Source organism: Chiroxiphia lanceolata, chromosome 1 (assembly GCF_009829145.1).
Source record: "Chiroxiphia lanceolata isolate bChiLan1 chromosome 1, bChiLan1.pri, whole genome shotgun sequence".
Classification (NCBI taxonomy): Eukaryota; Metazoa; Chordata; class Aves; order Passeriformes; family Pipridae; genus Chiroxiphia; species Chiroxiphia lanceolata.
The window spans coordinates 67,658,928-67,680,080 of NC_045637.1; the positions used below are offsets into that span (position 1 = coordinate 67,658,928).

Sequence of the window (21,153 nt, forward strand, 5' to 3'; positions counted from 1 at the left end):
AGGGTTGATTGCAATCCTGATTTGGGAGGAAGGAGAAAGGGCTGCTTTCCTTAGGGAAGAGACTGAAAGCCTGCTCAGTAAATCCAGTCTATATTGATCTTAGTGGGATTGTGGTTGTATTATCTAACCTGTCTAGTTGAAAGTAAGATCAGATGTATCTATATGAGTTTGCAAGAATATTGAGGCCCTCCATTCTAGAAAAAAGGTGTGGGCTTTGTTTGCTTCAGTTAAGCAGCAGGTTGGTGTGGTAGCGGTTGAGATGCTCTTTATCTTGATTGCCCTTCCAATTCAGAGCTTTGCACATGTGAATGAAACTTGCCTTTTAACAGGAGTTAAATTACCATCAGTAGAAATTATGTGGGGAATTATTATGTGCACTCAAATGTAAATTGATTTCTAATCTAGGTTTTGCAAAATAAATGACAGGTATCAATGCTTATATTCCAGTGACCTGTGCAGTGAGCATTTTCACACTTCATTGTGTAACCTTAATAGAGAGATACGAGATAAATAATGGGGACAGTCCTATAAAGGCTTTGAAAATCTGCCAGCTGTTCATTCTATCAAATGATGTACTGTATAAAACTGACCTTGATTATGACTGAGACATAAATGTGCTTAATAGTGTAGAATCAATTACATAATAATTGGGAAAACCAAAGTTGTTTGGTTTTTTTTGCAAGTTTTGCAAAAGATTTAACATTCTAGTCACTAAGTTTGTATTTTCATATATATTCAGTTAGTGTTTTTGTGAGGGATGGTAGAAAAATCTTGGAAGATATTACCCATTCAGGCACTCTGGTGGTTTGTTGTTTTTTTTTTTAATTTTTCTTTTTCCCGTAGCACTCTGTAGTTTCTTCTGAGATCCTAGGTGCCAGTGCATTAAAGGAACAAAAGAATGTATTTGGAAGGTAAGGAAAGAGGTTATTTTGTATCCTCTGCTGTACTTTTAATTTAAATCATTTGAAATGTAAATTGATGTTGATATTACAAAGTTTAATTTATTGTTTAAAAGTGTAGACACTTCTTGAAATGAATGTATACTTTTTCTTTTTTATTTTTATAGGAATAAAGTGTTGCTTAATGTTTTCGGTATAGCTTTCTTGGGTTCTGGAACTGTTTTGAACAAAAATATAGCCACCATTTTATGCATATTGGTTATATGGCTAATGGTGAAATAAAGCATTTTTGGCTATATGGTTTTACTGTGGCTTATTCAAGAAGAAAGTAAAAATTACATTAGAAAGTTACTGACCTTTTTAATTGAAAAGAAACCAAACAAGTCACAAATTCTTAGTAATATTTCACTTGCAATAAATTTTATAAAAGAGGATGAAGATTGTCTTGATCGATTACGCAAATAAACCTTTGCACTCGTGCACATAAGGCTGATAACTAACTGTTTGAGTGTATATTTTCTTTTTTGCTCCTGTCTATAAAACCTGCAGACTGTCCTCCCTTTTGGGATTTCGTGTGTCTTCACAGTACTCCCCAGGCATGTCTGAGTACTCATATCTTCTACACTGTCTGTTGACCAGTGGTGGTTGTCATATTTTCACAACAAATCAGAGCCCAGTAATGCTATTCTTGGATTATTCCCGCTCACACACCTATTAAAATGCAAGTTTACAGGTTTCAAAATAGAAAACACATTGAGTCCAACACTACCAGATGCATAGAGCATTGACCTTAAAATATATTTGGTTCTTAGCAAGCACTTTTTGCTGTTTACAAGGCATGACTCTGCCTACTGATTAGTCTTTTCAAGCTTGAGGCCAATAACTCTTCATGGTGAAGTTATTAATTCAATTAAATCTTGGTGAAAGAAAGTACAAGGCCAAAACCAACTATCTGGACAGCTTGGACATGGGATATGCATGCAGGCTGGAATTTCTTACCGGTGCATAGAAAGCTACAATGATGAAGATTTTGCTGGTAATCCATGCAAAACGGTTTATGGAAAGATATACTGTATCTTCACAGATTGAATACAGGATAGGGTGTGGAAGAGCTTCTTGGAGAATTGCACAGCTGATTGATAGAAGGGGAATGAGGGCTTTAACTTGCCTAGTGTTATGGATGATTTTGGACTTAATGCAGAGCACCAAGGTGCTCCACTCCTATGTACAAGGCAAACCCACAGAGGAATGAGGTGCTCCGTCAGGGAGCCAGCAGTATGGAAGAAGTGGAAGCCTTTACATAATTCATAAAACTCCTAACGAGCAGTCACAGGCAAGAAAGCCTCACTTTTAACAGTCTTGCTTGAATTTGTAACAACTGGGAATATAAATGTCACACTGTCATTTCCCAGTATATGTATTATTTCCATGTGTAGCTTTTTCGTGCCAAAATTCAATGATATAGGCATTTACAAGCAGTGACTCAGTTTAGCTTATATTCCTTATAGTACTCAAAATATTTTAACTAATATAATAAAAATGATCAAGTAACTGATTTTATCTTGATTTGGGATTAAATTCCTTTTTTTCTCAGTCCTAGTATAGTGTAATTAAACTGGTTTTCGTGTACTAAAAGATAAATATTCAAAGGTAGCATGTGCAAAACCCAATCTGCTAACATAACTTGTTTCTTCATTTGAATGGCAAAATTCAAAGTTCACAATTCATAAAAAGCGCCCTGTGAGACTATCTGAAAGGTGTTTGGGGAGACTGGGATCACTGCTGCTGATCTCTGGGTTCAAAGCCAGTTCAGATTCCTAGGTCCATCTCCAGGGATGAGGGACATCAGTATTTCACCACGACATGCTAAAAGGTCAGACTCCTCTCTAGACTCACATGAAAACTTGTGTTACTCTGACACTGCTACTGGGGAGCTTGAACACCTGCAACACTGTATTTTAAAGCAAAGGTATTCTGATTTACTTTTCCTCTTGCATTGACTTTAGCACCCACCCACAAAAGATGCAAGACTATCAATAACAGGAGCCTTTTAGTTCTTCCACGCATCAACTACAATTTAAAAAATTTATTGTTTGACACTGATAGTAAAAGGCTTCTTCAGCATTAGCTCTGTCTCTCAAGCCCAGGGGTTAATTTTTCAAGGACAGTCAGGCTGCACTGGCAGACGTGGTGGTGTGAACTGAGATGTCAGATGGTAATAACAAGATGGAAGGGTGTGAGAAAAACTTCACTGTATACTTCGATGTAGCCCACAGAGTACTGTGGGAATAGCAATACTGATTGCTAATGGGTTTTATCCTGCTTAAGTGTAACTTTGTCCTTCAGAGCTTTCTGTGTCAGAAAAAATGCCCTGAGCTTTTAGATTTGATAAATTCTCATTTAAATACTGAATGTTACTTCTTTCAAAGTGATTTGTCCTTTTTGAGTATGTGGGTCCTAAGCTCTGACGTGGGTAACTTTGTTCATGCATGTTCATACAAATGTCATGCAGATGTAGTGTAGCTCTTTGGCTTCGCATTCGTTTTTATAGATTCCAAGTTAGCATAAGCTCACTGGTTTCAGATGGGACCAACTTGCTTACATATAACACTTAGCCTAAAAGGATGTAGTGATGCCAGCCTTCTGATTACAAGCTGAAAACTGAAATGCCTTTTGTGTACAAAGATACTTGTCAATGTATCCAAACAGGCTGCAAGTGTAATTTTTTGTTCAAAAGAATCAGGGCTATATTATTTTGTGCTGCTGAGGTTTGTTTTTTGTTTTTAGTTTAAGAAAGACTGTTACAAGAAAATCTACTGGCTTTGCTTTAAGTGTTCTTCAGAAATCCTGTTGATGAGGACACTTGCATTTTGAATAAAGGATGTAATTTTGTCCTCTGTGAGAATAGCTTTCAGTAAATGTACTGAGCTATTGCACTTCTGCTACTTTAGTAACTGCCCTGCTGTATCAAATGAGATGTCAGGGCATGGGCAAGTGTCTCAAACTGTCTCAGGCACCCAGCTGGGAATATGCCACCTCTGTAGGAACTCTTCCTTATACAGTGAATAATTTCCCTACTTTTGTAAGTAAAACAGGAACTGAGGAGAAGTAGAACTTCAAGCTCAAGGAAAGTTAGGACTGAACAGAGCCTAGATGCTATGCAGAAAACCTACAGAACCAAAGTGTTACTAGACCTTCTGCAGAAGTCAGGGTGATAACCATTTCAAAGGAACTTCTTCCTCTTCTTCCCTTTCCCTATTCCCCTTGAATTTTTACTAAGGAAAACAGTCCTGGTGGCAGGAGTCTGAACCAATCTGAGCTCTCTTTGGAGTAGGAAGGTTTCTTCACTCTTACAAAGTTGTCTGTTCTTTCATGGCCTGATGCAGGTACATACTGTTATTTTTCTGTTTGACCTGCTCAGAACTGGCCTGGTTTAAAGCTTCTCAGTTGTGTAACTAAGAAAACCCATCTTGGCAAGTGCTCTTATAGGGGTCTTAAAGATTTATTTAAACTACATTACTTTCAAATATTGTATCCTTATCAAGTGGGAAGGAAGGGGGTGTATATAGAGAGATTTAGATGTGTATGTGTGCATATATATAAATAGATAAAACAAAATATATAGGTGAATAACAAAGGTAGTTCCAAAAAAGGCAAAAAATACATAAATTCAGCTTGACATAACAACCATAAACAGTATTTAAAAGGGGTGAATCTAAAATGAAGGTGGCAATATAAATAACGTATAAATAAGGAGTGGGGTGTTTTAGCATGCTAAAGAAATCTTTGTACTAAAGTAAAAACTTGATTCAAACTATTGAGAAAATCTGTATATAACATGGGTTCTATTATTTCTATGCATAGGATTTTGCTTTTGTAGATTCCTGTAATACATGCATAATTTACTTCTTCAATTAGCACTGAATATGGCTTGCTTTATTGCCATCTGTGTAAACTGTTTACTTTTTTGTCATTACGAGGTAATGTAGATTGCGTACTTTGTTGTTTTTTTAAAAGGTAATGACTTAGAAAAGCGATTTCCTGGTATTTGAGGGAGTTTAGATGGCAGAGAATAGGGAAAATAAAATAGTTGATGTAGCAATGATTACATTCAGCATATATTCAGACAGATTGATTTACATTTCATGCTTTTTTCCCTAATCAAACCTAGTATTATTCAAGTTTATAATTTGATACAAATGGGGTACTTGGTGCTGAGCAAAGAATTATCAAATGCAACCCCACTTCTCATGGGGTTTCAGGTTAGTTCAGAGGAGAGACAAAACAGTTTATACACGCACGGTGATGGTATACAAGGAAAGAGGTGTGATATTCTCCTTCCAGTCAGGTTAAATATGGAAAAAAGTAACTGTGCTTTTCTTTAAAAAGTGCTCAGTAACAGAAATGAGGCCACAAATAATTTCAGCAGGTATTTGAAGAGCAGAATTGAGCCATGTGAACTGATGGAGTTACCGAAGCATCCAAGTGCAAAGGGAATGACATTGCATGGAGCCTGGATTATCTGAGTATAGTAAGCAAGAAAGCAGAAATTCACAGAAACTGGGAGTACAGCACTGGCAACATGGCTTGAGAGGAAGCGTACAGTGGAGAGCTCTTTCTGCAAAGAGAATTGAAACCCTGGGCAGAAACTCATTCTCACTGTGTTCCTATTGCTTCAGAGAAATTGGACCTTGATGGAATTGTGCTGGTTGTTTAAAAAGTTCATACAAAAAAAGATCTTGGTAGCTTTCTTGTATTCCCTGTTGGGGGCGGTGGGGAAAGCAGCAATATCTGACATTCGGGAGAAGATAATGTTTTACAGTGGTGTGAGATGCAGTTATTTATATTTTTCTCCGAGTGGGTAAGGATAGGTGCAGAGACTTGCAGCCAGGGAGCAAACCTGTCAGATCAGGGAAGTGAATCTGTGGACTAAGTTGTGGTCCTCTGCCCTTGCCAGGGCTGATTCCAGAATTCCCAGGCTGATTATCAATATGATTTACATGTTCCATGGGATGCCCTATCTGTGGAAAGATATTCTGTGGAGTACTGTACTGGAGGAGTTTCATACTAAAAATGATTGCATTGCTAGCTGTGGCTTGTGGCAAAGAAGCAATAGGTTTGGGTGGCTGCACCAGGACTAAGGAGCTTACAAGATTATGAAACATTTGCTTCTCCCAGGATGAGTATTCCCCACCCTTCTTGAGTGTGGCCAACTTGGGGTCCTCTCAAAGAAAAGGGTTCATTTCACCTGCACTCTGCTCCCCCTCTAGCAGTGATTGTCCCTTTCTTATCCTAGTTTGCTCTCCTCCATCACTCACAACACATGTGCCTCCCCTGCACACGCAGCATGCAGTGCAAAATTCTGGTCATACTGAGTGGGTAGAAGTGGGTGAGTTGCTGTTGTGCTGGAACAGATGGTGTCTGCAATGCAGCCACCAGTTATGTGCATGTGTTGTAGGAGGTTGCTAAAGGAAAAGGGGAAAATTTATATGTTTTGTTGAAAAAGTTGGTTATTTTTCTCTTATTTATTGGGATTGGAACAATTAAAAAGCTGAGGTTAGTTTGTTGGGTTTTTTCAGTTGCCAGTGGTTGTTAGTTGTTTGATTTATTTAGATGATGTGCGTTACCTTGGCACATTGCACCTAGGTAACCCAATAAGGATGGGTAAGAGGAGAAGAATTTAACCAGTGATTTTTTGTGTCTTATTAACTTGCAAGTACCCAAATTTCTGGACTGCAGTCCACAACTTCCAGGTGTTCCCATCTTTTTCTGTTATCTCCCCATCACTTATTGCAAGCAAGACCCCTCTTCAGATCACCTGCCACTTGCACCTTGCCTGCCCAGCCTGGTACCACAGCCTGCAAGCTGGCCCATTTCTACGTCTCCCCCAGAGTGAAAAGCCCATAGCCACCCACCAGGTTTCTTCTCCTGTGGGTCCCTGGAGTCTCTCAGTCTCCTGCCTCTTACCAGAAATTCCCTGGGCCTACATGTCCATCCTCAGGCAGCTGCAGCACTGAGAAGGTCCTCACCAGCCCCTGGCAGAGTAACCACCTGGTCCCTGCTCCAGGTGCTGACATGCTGTACCCCTGTCCTTGCAGACCCCCCCTCTCCATATGGAGGTGTTTTAAAAAAAAAGGCACAAAGAAGCCATTAAGGGCAATGGCTGGCAAGTCACCCCAAGGGCACTGGTGACTGGTAGTGGGCCACTCCTGGCCACTGGATTTGTAGCCCTGTGTTGGGTTTTGTGGCAGTTTGGATATGTCTCATGAGATCCCAGTCGACTCATCTGTGCTGTTGGTTTTAGTTTACAAAGAGCATCAAAGCTTGGTTGGTTGGATGTGGGTTTAAAAAGTTTTTATGTAGTCATAACGACTATCTTGATAAAAATGCTTTTTCTTTTAGTGTTTCATTTGTGGTGGATATGGGTTTTTAGCTAAAGAGATTTTAATCTACATAGAATCATAGAACGGTTTGTGTTGGAAGGGACCTTAAAGATTATTTGGTTCCAACCCCCATGCCATGGGGGATGATCTGGCAAAACCTGGATGAGGAGATAGAGTATTTGTGCTCAGCAACTCGCAAAAAAAAATTATTTTTTTTTATGAAACAACTTGCAGATATCCCTTGAAGACTTGTGGTACCAACAGTAGGCACTGAATTCCCTTGTTCACTTGTGCATCAAAGAAGTCTGACTTCTTGGGAGTTGCAGCACAAGCTTTACTGACTTCTCAGTAATATTGTACTGCGAGCTCCTATTTAATAAAATTAGAAGATAATTCATGTATGTTGTATGGATCACAGCTTAATTTTTCATGCTGAGTGGTGTAAGGTATTTATCAACTGGTTTACTAGATTAGATCTCTGCTGCACCTCCCCGCACTCAGCTACGTGTGGATGGAGGCTGATAACTCTGCCTTTATAAAAGCTTTCCTTGCTCAACCCCATGACTAATGCACATAATTATTTTTAAAACAGCTTTGGTTGCCACTGCAGTACACTTTCATGTGCACACAGAAATGTGTATTTACGTTCATCTGGAGTTTGTGAACCCCAGGATTCCATGCAAACCTTACTCTTACTCTGCCATTTAAAGAAATACTTTGCAGCTCTAGTGTCACAGTGGAGAGCCAGCTCTCGTGATCTGGATAGTGGGACATACAAAGCAGTGACTGTAAAAATATATGAATAAACACTTAAAGATGTCTAATTTCATGGCACATTATTAAGCTCCTGTATTACTGAAGTCCCCTGAGGTTGTTCTGTTTCCCTCAGTGACCAATTATTTCTCCTTTCAAAATGCAGCTGGACGTGGAAGAAAAAAAAGCAAAACAAACATATCAAAACAAGAACAATAGGGAGGGGGATCACAAAACAAAACAAAGAAACCTCAAGCCTCTCTCAGGTTTTATATCCTTTTATGGCAATGATTGATTTGATGTGGTCTTTTTTAATGAGTTGGTGATGGTGGTTGCTTGTAACTTGCTTGCTTACTACATGGTCACATCTAATTAGATAATTTGTTCCAGTGCTTTTCTAGGAATTGCAATCATTGGACATTTCAGAAATTTTGTTAAGATGACCATCTTGCTCTTCTCTTTTCCCATTATCCAGTGCCCCTCTTTCTTCAAGTGCTCAAAAAAAAATTTTTGTGATTCTGACAAATTCGCCCTGGGTGCCTTTCCTCACATCAGGCCAGTAAAACAAGGTTTTAGGCATTTTCTACCTTACCAGACTACTCTATGGCCTACTTTTTTCTGGTAGCTCTTTTACCCTTTTCCTAGGTGTTATACTTCTGCCTGTCCACGTCCTGGAGATGTCCTTTTCAATGAATTCGTGCAGAGTAACATAAATTGTTTTAATCCTCAGGGCTAGCTGCTCCCTTTCCCACTGAGAAATGATCATTATTGTCTTGCTAATTTATTAATTTACATACTTTCCTGATAATATTGCTGTTCTCTGGGCCTGTTCTGCGTCTTGAGCCTTTGATTTTACCCTTATAAATTCATGCTCTTCTGTCATGTTTCTGCTGAATAACTTACCTTATGTCCTATTTTTCTTATTCTTCTCAAGTTTCAGGCTGTTTCATAGCTCCTAGCAGAGCCAAGTTGCTCTCCTGCTATGCTTCCTCCGCACTGGCAGAGCATGTGTGTGTGTGCTTTTAATACAGTTTCTTCAGAGAGCTACCCATCCTCCAAAACTCCCTCTTCCTTTTACTTTGCAGAAAAATCACTGCCATCGTATCCCAACAAGCTCTTGAATCTCTCGCCTGTTTCATAGCTTTGAGTTGGAAAGAAAAAGGCTACCAGAGTTTTCAGCTAATGCCTTAAGAAGATTTGAAAATAAATAAAAATAAATAAATTAAAACTATTTACCCTACTTGTTAGATGACCTGTAGCAGAACTCTCATGTGTCTCATGCTGTTTCTTTCATTTTCATTACTAAGTAGAGACTTCTAAGTTTATCCTGTGCCTTGTCAGAATAAAACCAGAATATATATATATATATTAAAAAAATATTCATTGACACACAAAAATATTATTTTCATCTTGCTGGCCCTTCCTAAACAGCTATGAACTTGTTTCATAATAGTCTAGTCACATGTCACCTATCAAGCTTTTGGTATTCTAGTTGCTTTGTAATCAATTACTTCAGTTCTTTTACAACTGGTCTGTTTTTTAAAGGAAAGTTTTTCCTCAGAGTGTTTTTATTTTTAAAATAAATTTAAAAATAAAAGCAGTAAGTTTTGCTAAAAACCTTTTTATTTTCATGTTGATTCATTTAATGGTCAAATTAATCCCAGAAAAGTTGGTGGCTTTCTTTGCATTCTCAGTGCACACAAGGTATGGAGCATAGAGGGAGCCTGATACAGAGGGATGGGAGAAGCCTCTGTGTGTGGCAGTGAGACAGGGAAAGCACAGTGGTGTCAGGGTAAGCAGATAGCTATGGTAAATAGAAGGGACAGGTCATCATCCCTGAATAGCCCTAAGATCTGTTCATATTTTAAAAAAAAACAAAAAACAAAAAACAAAAAACAAACAAAAAAACCCCAAGAAAACAAAACAAAAAACCCCACACACCAAGAGCTCTAACTTGGTTCACTCATCTAGCCCTTGGAACAAACACAGAGTAAATGGCTTGACATGTTGTCCTTCTCACTGCCTGAGACTTTCAGCAGTCCTGAGCCCTGATGCTGCTACAGCATTAGCTCAGTGGGAGACTCCTGAGTAGGCTCTCGTCCTTCCTGGAGCATATCTGCTGCTGCTTGGTGAGGACAGAGGAAGAAGCCTAACAGTTGACTGAGGTAAACACTGGCAATGCAGCTGGCAGAGAAGCGTGAAGGAGCTGCTGTGTCTGGTCTTGATCATACCAGAGCATTTAGCTTATAGCTGTGCCTGCTCTGGAGGCTGACCAGCAGAGATGAGAAGTTAAGCAAGTGGTTCCCCTTCATTTTTGTTATTTAACCTCTTCTGTTTAGCAGCAGCTAAACATAAAACCCCAAAAAGTTTCAGAAGAATGTTATTTGAGAATTCGTAGGTCTGTTTTCTTTTGCTTTGCAGCCCACGTCATTGATTAGCTAAAGTAAAATTGTGACATTTTATCCCCTTCCTTGAAAACCGATCAAGGTCACTAGCAGGTTGGAGAAGCAGGTTACCTCCGCTGTATCCTGCCTCACCAGGAGCTCCATTGAAATCTCTTGGCACTTTGGGCCAGCTTGGATTTTATATAGGGTTTTTTGTTGGAGGTTTTTTTTGCACATCAGTTTATTACTCATAATGAATCCAAGAACAATAAAGACGAATTTCCGCAGTCACCATCCCTCTCTTTCAAGGAGGCAACATGGTAGTGCATGCAGTGATTTTTTTAATGCACCAAGTATCTTTTCCTCTTCTGGTGATGAAGCCATGAGCTGAGCGGCAGATCTGTGCGCTAAAAACAACTTGCTGTCCAATCCACCTGGCCTGTAAAACAAGAAAACTACTTTGCTTGCTGTTTTCAAAGTATAAGGTGGGATTCTGAAAGCTGACCTAAATGATTTCCATTTCTGTTGGATAAATTGGGCTTTCACAGTTCTTGTGGAGAGTGCTAGCTATTTACAGGAGAGTGCTAGCTATTATTCTCACTATGAAAAAGAATACATCCAATAGAGATAATGATTTTTAGTCAGATATCATAGTGCATCCTGAATTATATTTTAGCTTTTACCAGACAAGCTCTCTTGCCTGACATTGCCCATGGGGAGCAGTATCCCTATACCCAGTGAGGAACACTTTGTGTGAACCTGAGTGGGAGCCTCAGTGTGCAAAAGGGACTGGTCTCAAAAATGCCAAGGTACAGCTCTTATTAGGCCCTCAGTGGCACTTGGAGCTAAAACCACTCCCAGTATTATTTTTTTTCATCCCCATTTTCATCTCATTTTCAAGGAAAACTATTAACAGTGTGACTTTTTTCATCAAAAGTTTTCCCTCAGGCTAGAAATTCATTTGCTGCCCTCTTGAAATTCTTGTTTGTTAGACACCAGGGGAGGAATGTAATATCTGAGCCTGGGATACTGAAGTAGCACATGTACAATATTCCGACAAGCAATTGGAAAGTGAATCCATTGTATTTGCATCTCACAGCAGCTGATATTAATGTGCAAAGTTAAAATAAATCCAGGCAAGTTCATAGATTTATGATCAATACTTATGCAAGTTGTTTTCTTAGTAATCAGAAAGGCTAATGATGATTAGTTCTGTCTGGAAATACGCTGGCCTGCAATAAGTAACCTCCTTGCATAACGGAATTATATCTTTAAGCAGTGAAGGGCTTAAAAAGTAAACAAAATTTTTCCTTCCAGCTGTGTGTATGCTTATGAAAGCCTTAGAGACAGTATGTGGTTTTTTTAAACAGCAATAAGGGCATTAAAAGCTAAGCCTGTTGGAACACTTCTGCAAACAGCCATTTGAAAGAGAAATGCCATGAACAGAGCCAATCCAGAGCAGCAGTTTCAGCCTGGCATGGCCATTACCTGAGTTAAGTGCCAAGCAGTGCAGGCCCATGTCCCTCCATTTGTACAAGTGTTGAGAGGCTCCCTGGAGCCTGTGAGAGGGAATGGAAGGCCTCTGTGTTCCCTCTCCTTCACTCTTTCCTTTTTCTTGTTTCTAGATGTACAGTGTCTTGAGACAGCAGGGGTGCGTGTGTATTCTGAGGCAGCAAATGAGGGGTTCACAAAATCTCTTAGGCTCTTTATTTTCCAGCCTCTGTGCACTTTGTGCCTGAAACTAGAATAACACTGAAGGAAACATCTGCAACTTGTCAGAGCAGGGGGACAGGTAGCTCCCATGGCAGCGTGGCACCCATAAAACATAAAACGGATGCTCAGGCAGCCCAGGTTACAATACGTCTTAGACAAGCATTTTCCCATCCAATGGAGTGGGATGCCGTTTTCCTGGCTACAGTGGGTGCCCAGGTTGATTCAGCAGCTCTTACGAAGGGGCTTGCTGCAGTTTAGTCCAGCCAACCCTCTGGTTAGAGAAGACCAAAGAATGGAGACACACAACACCCTGGGCCAGTGCAGGAGGCAGAGATGAGCCCCACAGCAAGGACAGGGACATCTCCTCCGTGAAAGGCAGAAGAGGCTGCTGAGAGGGTGCATAAGCAATGCTGCCAGCAAGTAAAGCCACCCACGCTTTGAGCCTGGTGAGCCACGGTGTTACACTCCTGCAAAGCTAATCAGCAGCAATCAGGGGTGGCCACAGGCAGGGGAAGGCAAGGGGTTATGCTGGGCCACTGGCACCTGGTGAATGTCGGAAGCCTGCTGGGAAATGGTCACAGATTAAAATGGCTGTAACTCTGGAGCTCACAGGTTTGCTACTCAAGAGGATTGTTTCCTAGAGCAGAGACTGCTTGAAAGGGAAGAGCTGGCACTCTGAGCAACGTTGGGGATGTTGCTATGGCCACCAGGAAAGTGGAGAGGGGGTGCATAGAGGAGCGCAGAATGGTGGTGACATGGCAGCTGCAAAGAAAACCTGTATTAATTATTTGGGGGATAGTTCCTGCTAATCAGCAGCACAGGGCAGCCCAACCTCCAGCTGAGGCCGTTCTGAAATCTCTGAAAGAAGTTTACCTGTTGTTTTGCTGCACATGAGCACGGCACCTATGCAGAAGCATGAAGAATATGTGTGTGTGTGTGTGTGTGTGCGTGTGTGTGTGTGTGTGTGTGTGTGTGTGTGTGTGTGTAGCCTGTGTCTGTGTCTGCTCTTGAATCGGTGAAGGGGAATTTAGTTAATAACAGAAGAAATGCAAAATTTTTTGCCTCCTTCAGTCCTCTGTAGCCAAGCTGGTATGATCCTCTGCTGTGGTACACTGGACTTGCATGTAACTGGAAAAATGTTTTCAATTCCCATGTATTATTCACTGTAAGATTTGAATATTTTATCTAAGGCAGGTTCTTGTTACTCACTTACACTCACTTTTTCTTTCACTTTCCTCCCCCACAGCCCTGAGAACAACTAAGGTGAAAACACGCAGTCAGTATCCAACTCATCTCCTGCAAGCAAGAAGAGCGAGAGATGCTGATGAAAGCTGGCTGTAATTGGAAAAAAACTGTTATATGGAGAAGGCAGAGAGAGACATGTAAAAAGCCTTTGTGTTTGCTTCAGTGCTTAGAAATACGTGGATAATTTATTCCTGGAATGAGAGTTGCTACTGTTGAAGAAAGGCATGAAGGCAGAGAAAACATCTTGGAGGTTTTCTTGCATTAAGTATTCTTTAATTTCAATATCTGCTGCATGTAGCATCTTGGCGCTTAACAGGGGACACATTCTCAATTTTAAGAAGAGTGGCTGAAAGGTGACATGTTTCTGTATAGCTCAGCTTACAGCTAGTCATACCTGCTGCTTTAAAGACCACTGCAGCTCCTGTAGTGCTTGGGAGGGAACTCTGTCACTGGAATAGGAACTGGACACACCACTTGATCCTCTGTAATAATGAGAATTTCTAAGTGGTAAATGCCTCTCGTTGTGTCAAATTGCCTTGCTACTTCTAATTGCAAAACTTTCCTTGGAGCAATAGGTAAGCAAAAGGGATTCTCAGTCAGCTCAGACAGCAGGTTTTACACCTGTTTTGCAGTCTCTGACACTTAATGTGATGACTTAATTTATGCAAGTGGAAGGCTAGAACAAGAAAATAACCCCTGGAAGGCCCTGCAAATGGCCAGAAAGGTGGTCATGGGCTCATCTCAAAGCTCCACTTGACTGGAAGTTGTGTCCTCAGGAAAGGAAGGGATCCTAGAGGCTGCCTAATCTTACATGTGGCGTAAGCCTTCCTAACAGCCTCCCAGCTCCCAGCACTGTGGAAGTTAAATGGCTTCACAAAATTGGAGGGGTTTGTTGTGGGTCTTGAGCAGACCATTTATGTTTTTGTTAGTCAGGATATTCAGAACTGAAATGTTCTGCTTTGAGAACCTGAGCTTTATTCACTTACTGAGGATGAAACTATTTCAGCATCCAAAGAGCAATCACCAGCATTTCTGCAGTATCCAGGACAGATTCCCCTCCATTAGCATTAGCAGATGTCACTGGTGGATTTGCTGACTTGACACAAATAGAGAACTCCTTGCTTTTTTGTTCCGTGTAAAAATAGTGAGCATTTTAAACCGCATAATTTTTCTGGCTATATTGTGCCAACTGGACAAATATGCTCTCTGTCCACTCCCCTCCCTCTTGACACCTTGCTGGGGACAAAGATTTACTCTGTTTATTTCTGTGAATAAATTGGAGACCTGTCTTCTCTGCTCATTGGTTTTTATCATCTCCTTGACTTGTGCTGTAGCAGCTGGCCTTCTGGAGTATGCATGATCTTTAATTACAGCAATTATCAAGTGTTTAGGTGGTGAGAAGGTCAGCTTACTGCTGAAGAGCCTAACTAGTCTTTGGGTTTTCCTTTATTGATGGAGCACCAACCACTCTGGTAGCAGAGGTGGCTGCTTGCAGGAAAAAACTCATCAGTAACTTTTGGGAGTTTGCATCGCTCACTTCCGTGCAGTACGTTCTCTGGTCCCACTGTTTCTCCCAGGCACTGATGGTTTCTTCTTTTCTGACCTTTTATGTCTCCCTTCTCCCAGCAGACCCAAAAGCAGTTCAGCACATATGCTGATGCTCAGTGCTCTTCTTAAAATTCACAACACTGAGTAGTCAAGTAGCTGCATGTGGAACGAAACACAGAGCCTTGGTGCAGCACCTCAATGCTGGGGGATATGATTGTGGGACTTTTTTCTAGTTATAAGCTCTTTCACTCCCAAGATGCCTTCAAATTGCAGCTATGTGGGTGGTTGCAAGCTTCACTATACAAACAGTCTTGGGTTTTTAATGGGAAATGATTGTGATGAAAAGCTGAATGTTGCAATGGCCTTCCAGAGAAGCACAAATAACCTTTTCGAGGAAGAGGAAAGGTAACACATGACAGAATTACAAAGCTGGTATGTTGTCCTTCAGCACTGCAGGCCCAGATAAATGCAGGGGTCCATGTAAATGTTCCTTTTCTTCCTGATATTGAGCCAAACTGTAGAAAACTTCTGCTTTACCTTTCTGTTGAAGCAGACTGGAGTATCAGCTGTTCAAAGCCCATCTTTTTTTATTTATATGCATTTACTAACTTTAGTGCAAAGGTCATCTCAAACAGCATACAAAGAAACCTTTTCTCAAAGAAAATTCATTCTTATGAGCCCAGAGTTGTGGTTTTGAAGGTTTTCTCTCTAAATGCAGGAAATAAACCTCAGAGCAAGCTCCCAGCTTCAAGCCATGATTTCTCTCAAAATTAGAGTCTTTTATTAAAAAAAAAAAAAAAAGAAGGAAAGAAAATAATAATAATAAAAAAAGATAAAAATATCCCAATCCTTAACAGTACATTATTTTTTTGAAGATTATAAACTTGCTCAGAAGAAATAGATAACCTAACAGGGCCACCTAGTGATACCACCAGTGACAGGGCACAGCAAGGACCATGGCCTAATTGCCAGTCTGCTCCATGAAGCAGAAGAGGAACCAAGAAAGACAAGCTGGTGCCTGTGTTCCCAGGCACTCTGGGATCCCCATCAGAAACTGGCCTCATAGGTCTCTTTACAGCACCTAGCTCAACTGGAGCACCTGGATGGACTAATGCTATTTCTAGGGAGAGGAAATCAATCGTGTTGTGAAAGTCTGCAACAGATTCTCCCTCCTAAAACTCAGGTTAATACCTTGTCTGCAAAGGTATTAACCACATTGTTTTGAGGCAAAATTGTGACTAAACCTAGGTGCTTTTAAGCTTTTTTCCTTTTTTTTCCCTTTTTTTTTTTAAGGCTATCTGACAAACCATATAATCATTTTATTGCTTTTTGCTACCTGATTTCTCCATGCTTTAAGGGCAGTGTAGGTATCATACTTCAAGCTGCACCTTTGCATAAAAAGCCTGGCATTTAGCTATGCTTCAAGGAAAGCCATTTATTTTTCCTATCAATTTCCCTACAGCCAGATGCACCTCACCTTCTGACTCATAAAACAGTAAGCATTATAGGGTTCATGCCTGAGGAAGCAAGAAAAAGCCTTGAGACAACAGAGTTAAAACACTGAGCAGATTCACTGGTTTCTTGTGGAACTCGCGCAGGGGCTGTTTAGCCAGACATTGTGGTCACCTTTTGCAGGAATACCAGTGGGTAAAACCATCTTGCCTGCTCACCCTATGAGCATTTGTGGGGTGGCAGTTATGTTATAACCCCTTTCAATGATTTAGATGGGGATAGACCACGAGGTCTTAACCTTTGCAGAAGTTGGCAAATTGACATAACAGAGCTTTTGTATCTATTTTCTGCTAGGAAAAAGCTGGGCCAGGTCAGCCGAGGCAATCTGTTTTGGCAGCCCACTGTTTTCTGGGACTATGGGAATGTGTGTATGTTTTCCAAGGAGCAAATTTGGTTTCAGTGATCATCTGATGAAGCCCACGCTTCATGTGCAAGCTGCCTTCATCAAGCACGATCAAGGAGCTTGCACTGAGACCTGGCAGGGCTGTCCCTGTTGTTCTGACAGGTCATGGGGGCTTTCTTGGGCAACAGGGTGAAGCCCTGCTGGCAGTATGTCACATCATTAATACGGAGGTTGATGAAAATTCATTTAACTTTCCTTGAGCTCCCTGTTACATTCATTTTTCTATGACTCTCATCTCAAATAATGGGTCTCTGTGTGTCACATTTGCATATAACTTGTACAGATTTTAAATACAAAGATACATGTGTCCTGGGCTTTATTTGAGCATACTTCTAATTATGAGGAAAATGAAATTAAACAGTCTTCAGAGTCTCTTGCTCCACAAGAAGGTAGAATCTCAAGAAAATGAGCAGTTTCACTTCATGCTCTCTTTGCTGGGTTACACTAATATTTGCAGAGGTATATTATGTTTGATCAAACATTTTACATTACTTAGAACAAAATCTCTACTAGTAAGCCTTTAAAGAGAATGTTTGGGTTTTTTTAAATCTAAGTTTTGCTCCTAGAAAGACCTGAAAATATCCCTTCAGTTTCGCAATGCCATGGGAAATTCATGGTCACCATCTGTTTTGTAGAACAATGGAGTGGCAGAGATGGATGCTGACTGATTTGCCCAAAACCAGTTCAACAGCAATGTCAGGCAAATGAGCAGGATCATGACTCTGTGGGCTGCTCTAGAAGCTTGAGCAAGGCTCTGAATCCTTATTAATATGCATGACCTCCATCAAGTCCCTAAAGAATAACATTTTGCATGATCTTCTGGAAAATTATTTGTCTGGCCAGCTGTTGGCTGGCATGTGCTGTACTAAGTATGATGTACTTTTGTTTTCTCTCTCTTGTTTGTAGGAACTGCTGCACTGGACTCTGGGATCTCAAAGTTACCCAAACATGTCCAAGGTGCACTGCAGAGGGACCTTCAGACGTCAGATGCCGCACAGCTAAAAACAAGCAGCAGTCACAGCTTCTCCTATTAAGGGTTTTACTGCAGCACCCAATATATAATATTCACAATATTCTAAATGCCAGTATAATAACCCAGATATGTGATCTCAGATCAGCTTCCAATGTTTTATATCAGAACAACTTAAGCTAATTACTTTTTCCTCAATTCATTCTGCTTTACTTCTTTTAGGTAGGCAGAATTGGAAGAGCTGGATTTGATATTTAGTTAACTAAATTTCTCATAGTCTGATGAGTAGTAATGTAAATGAGGCGCACAGATTGTAAGCATCCCTGCTGAAAGGAAGATGGAAATGTGACGTGTCACAACTGTGAGAGGTAGGGAATCACCACAATTCTGAGGTCCTGCATGTCACTTGCGACCATACAGCATTCAAACAGTGGTTAAGATCTATAAATTCCAAAGCAGACAAATTAGCCATGAAATACTTCTCTTTCAGGGGTTTTATTCACAAACATCCCTGCTGCTTTTTCAGTGGTTATAGGAGATATTGTTCCTGGACAGCTGTTATTTACATGGCAAGACAAAACCAAACCATTTGTGCTCAGGGATGTTCTGCAATGATGCAGCTGCCACAGTCAAACTCTGGCTGCACTGGAAGAGACTGCACTGCATCATGGGCTGTGGGCAGAGGACAATGGAGCATGAATCCCTCTGAGACATCTTGGCATTGTATCATAAATGAGCTATACTGGACTTGGGCTTGAACACTTGGGTTTAAATTTATTAACTCAAATGCAACACCTTCTTTTCTCTTTCAGCAGGCTGCCCAGTTTCTCCCACAGCAGTGCACCAGCGTGCCAATGAACGCAGCCTTGCAATAAGGTGCCATGCTGTGAACACTGGTGGAAGGGGTGAGGGATGTGCCCTGCTCTGCTACAGGTGTGCTTGCTAACCCATAGTAAAGGAGTGAGGCCAGTGGGCAGTGATGCCTGAAACCTGGACAGACAGCCTTCTGGGCAGGGCACCTGGCTGGGTGTAAGGGGCAGCTGGGCAGGAATGGAAAGCTGTGACTCCTGTTGGCTGAGGCGGAGTTTCCCCAGAGTTTTTGTCCATTCAGTGATCTTGTGTCTGCTCTCTCACTGGCAACCAGAAAGATCAAGCCTTGGATATAGATACACACAAAGGCTCTCCTGCAATTATGCCTATTCCCTGAGCAAAGGTTCAGGGGTTTGCCTGCCACAGTCAGAAACTATTAGAGAGACACAGATGCTCTCCAAGTTTTTTGCTAATGGAAGGTAGTTTGTGCTTTTATGTTGCCTTCTGAAAGAAGCTTGATTTAACACCTAAGGAGTTACTAGAGTGTCATGCTGATGTCTTTCTGTTCCTTGGAGCTGTGATACCTTGAAAATAGTCTCCTTCTCATAGTCAAATTGGCAGCTTTCATGCAAAGCTCTACATGCCATTTAATAAAAGTCTGAATGACCTTCATTAGACCAAGAGGTTTTTCTGTGGCAATGATGCCAGGGAAATTGCAGGCTCTTCTTTGCATTTATAACACAGTATAGTTGTGATGAAGGAAAGGATTTGCTGTAGACCACCCAGCATGCTATAGGACTCTGGGCTTACAGGCAGGTCACACCAGCAAAACCAGTATCATTTTATTCACAGTCCTTCTGATCTGCTGCCCTGGGTACAATATAGCTGGTTTTGTCATCCAGCTATTGCAGACTTACATCTGCTCCTACATTTCCTGTGACACACAGGAGATGTATTGCAGAGAGGGCACTTAGGGGAGCAGCCCACAAGTGAGGAACAGGGGAAGCAGGAGGTCAGTAGCTTCTACTGCTACTAGAAGTTTCTGATCCAGCCCTAGCAGGACAGAGTGATTAGTTTGCCCCAAGTAAACTGGGACATGACTTGTAACAGGACAATGCTAACTTAGAATACATGGCTGGGTTTATAAGCAAAGAGATTAAAAGAAAATAAACCTTTGGAAGCATTTTGTCCAACCCATTCTGAATTTGTGTGTGTATGTGAGGATTGTTGGTTTCCCCTGGAGAGCCTTTTCTCTGCAGATTGGTATATCTGAAAAAGGAAAAACCTCCAACCCTAAACACAGTTAGCTGTCATATTCAAGAGCTAAAATCTGCCCCCAGTCATATCTGTGAGGCATTTTTATATTACTGAGGCCTCCCTGGCACAGTGTATCAGAGTGTAAAATGTGCAGTCAGTGACAATGCACAGCTTAGATCAATGATACTTCTCATGCTGTTTGCACGTGACCCTGTTGCCACACCTCATCATCCTTGTGTACTTGCAGGCATACCTGGCAGTGCTAATCAAACCCGGGATTTCTGGAGAGCAGAGAGGCTGCATAGAGGCCAGGATTGGGCATCCAGTTAAACAGCTGTGAGGGTAAGACTTGCAGGCAGTGTTTAATTAGGTGACCACATCTCTCAGGTCTCACATGCTCAACACAGGGTTTCTCCTTTGGTCTCCTACTGAGGTGCTCAAACCTTGTGGATGCTACCACACCTTGTTCACATTAGGAGATGAGATGTCACCCTCATAGAATCATAGAATCAGTTGGGTTGGAAGGGGCCTCTGAGATCATCAAGTCCAACCCTTGATCCACTACCGCTGCAGTTGCTAGACCATGGCACTAAGTGCTGCATCCAGTCTTATCTTAAAAACCTCCAGGGACAGAGAATCCACCACCTTCCTGGGCAGCCCATTCCAATGCTTGATTACCTTCTCATGTGTGCTGTCAGGACTGCCTGGTGCTGCCAGCCCTCTACCACGCCTGTCTGGGGGCCCCCTGGCACCAGACAGGGGTGCTCCATCTGTCCAGCAGCACAGCAGAACACAACACAACACCCATGCCATGACCAAGCGCAACCCTGTTGAAGGAGTCCTGGATGCTGACTCACGAGTTAGGGAAGGTTTTTTTCAAATGGTATGTAAAAAGGGACAGAGCTGTATTTCCAGAGGAAGGAAACAATGGAAAGAGAGAAATAATTCAGTGGTTTGACCTTGTGCTGGCTGCGAGCAGCTCCAACTCCCAGTGTTCATAATTGAAAGATGAAAAACTTTTCTTTCACAGGTCACAGAGTAATTGCAAAGAAAAGAGCTACCCAGCCAGCGTCAAGCAGGTGAGAAGATGTTCATGCCTTGGCTGCCATTCCCCTGCTCTCACATCCAGCGGGCAGCCCCATCTGGAATCCAGTCAGAGGGAATGGGCTTGAAAGCACTGGGTGTGTTTGTCTGGCAAAGAGAACAAGCTCCAACTGTCAGTGCAAGTATTGTTCACCTGCAGTAATCACACCCTTTCACTTCCTCCTCTCACCAC

General features: G+C 41.4%; 1 protein-coding gene and 1 long non-coding RNA gene across 2 annotated transcripts in view; one reads left to right on the forward strand and one right to left on the reverse strand.

Annotated features, from left to right (window-relative positions):
- PTPN3 (protein tyrosine phosphatase non-receptor type 3) overlaps window positions 1–923 on the forward strand; it is a 97,542-nt gene extending 96,619 nt beyond the window's left edge. Inside the window, exon 27 of the transcript XR_004359732.1 lies at window positions 912–923. The gene's annotated coding sequence lies outside the window, so the exon portion shown is untranslated. The remainder of the gene's footprint in view (window positions 1–911) is intronic.
- A 9,843-nt stretch (window positions 924–10,766) lies between these two features.
- Window positions 10,767–20,323, reverse strand: LOC116794361. The gene is made up of 3 exons (XR_004359764.1): window positions 20,131–20,323; window positions 13,346–13,428; window positions 10,767–10,858 (listed from the first exon to the last, which is right to left on the reverse strand). It is a non-coding gene; the product is annotated as an uncharacterized LOC116794361 (long non-coding RNA).
- Window positions 20,324–21,153: the final 830 nt, after the last annotated feature.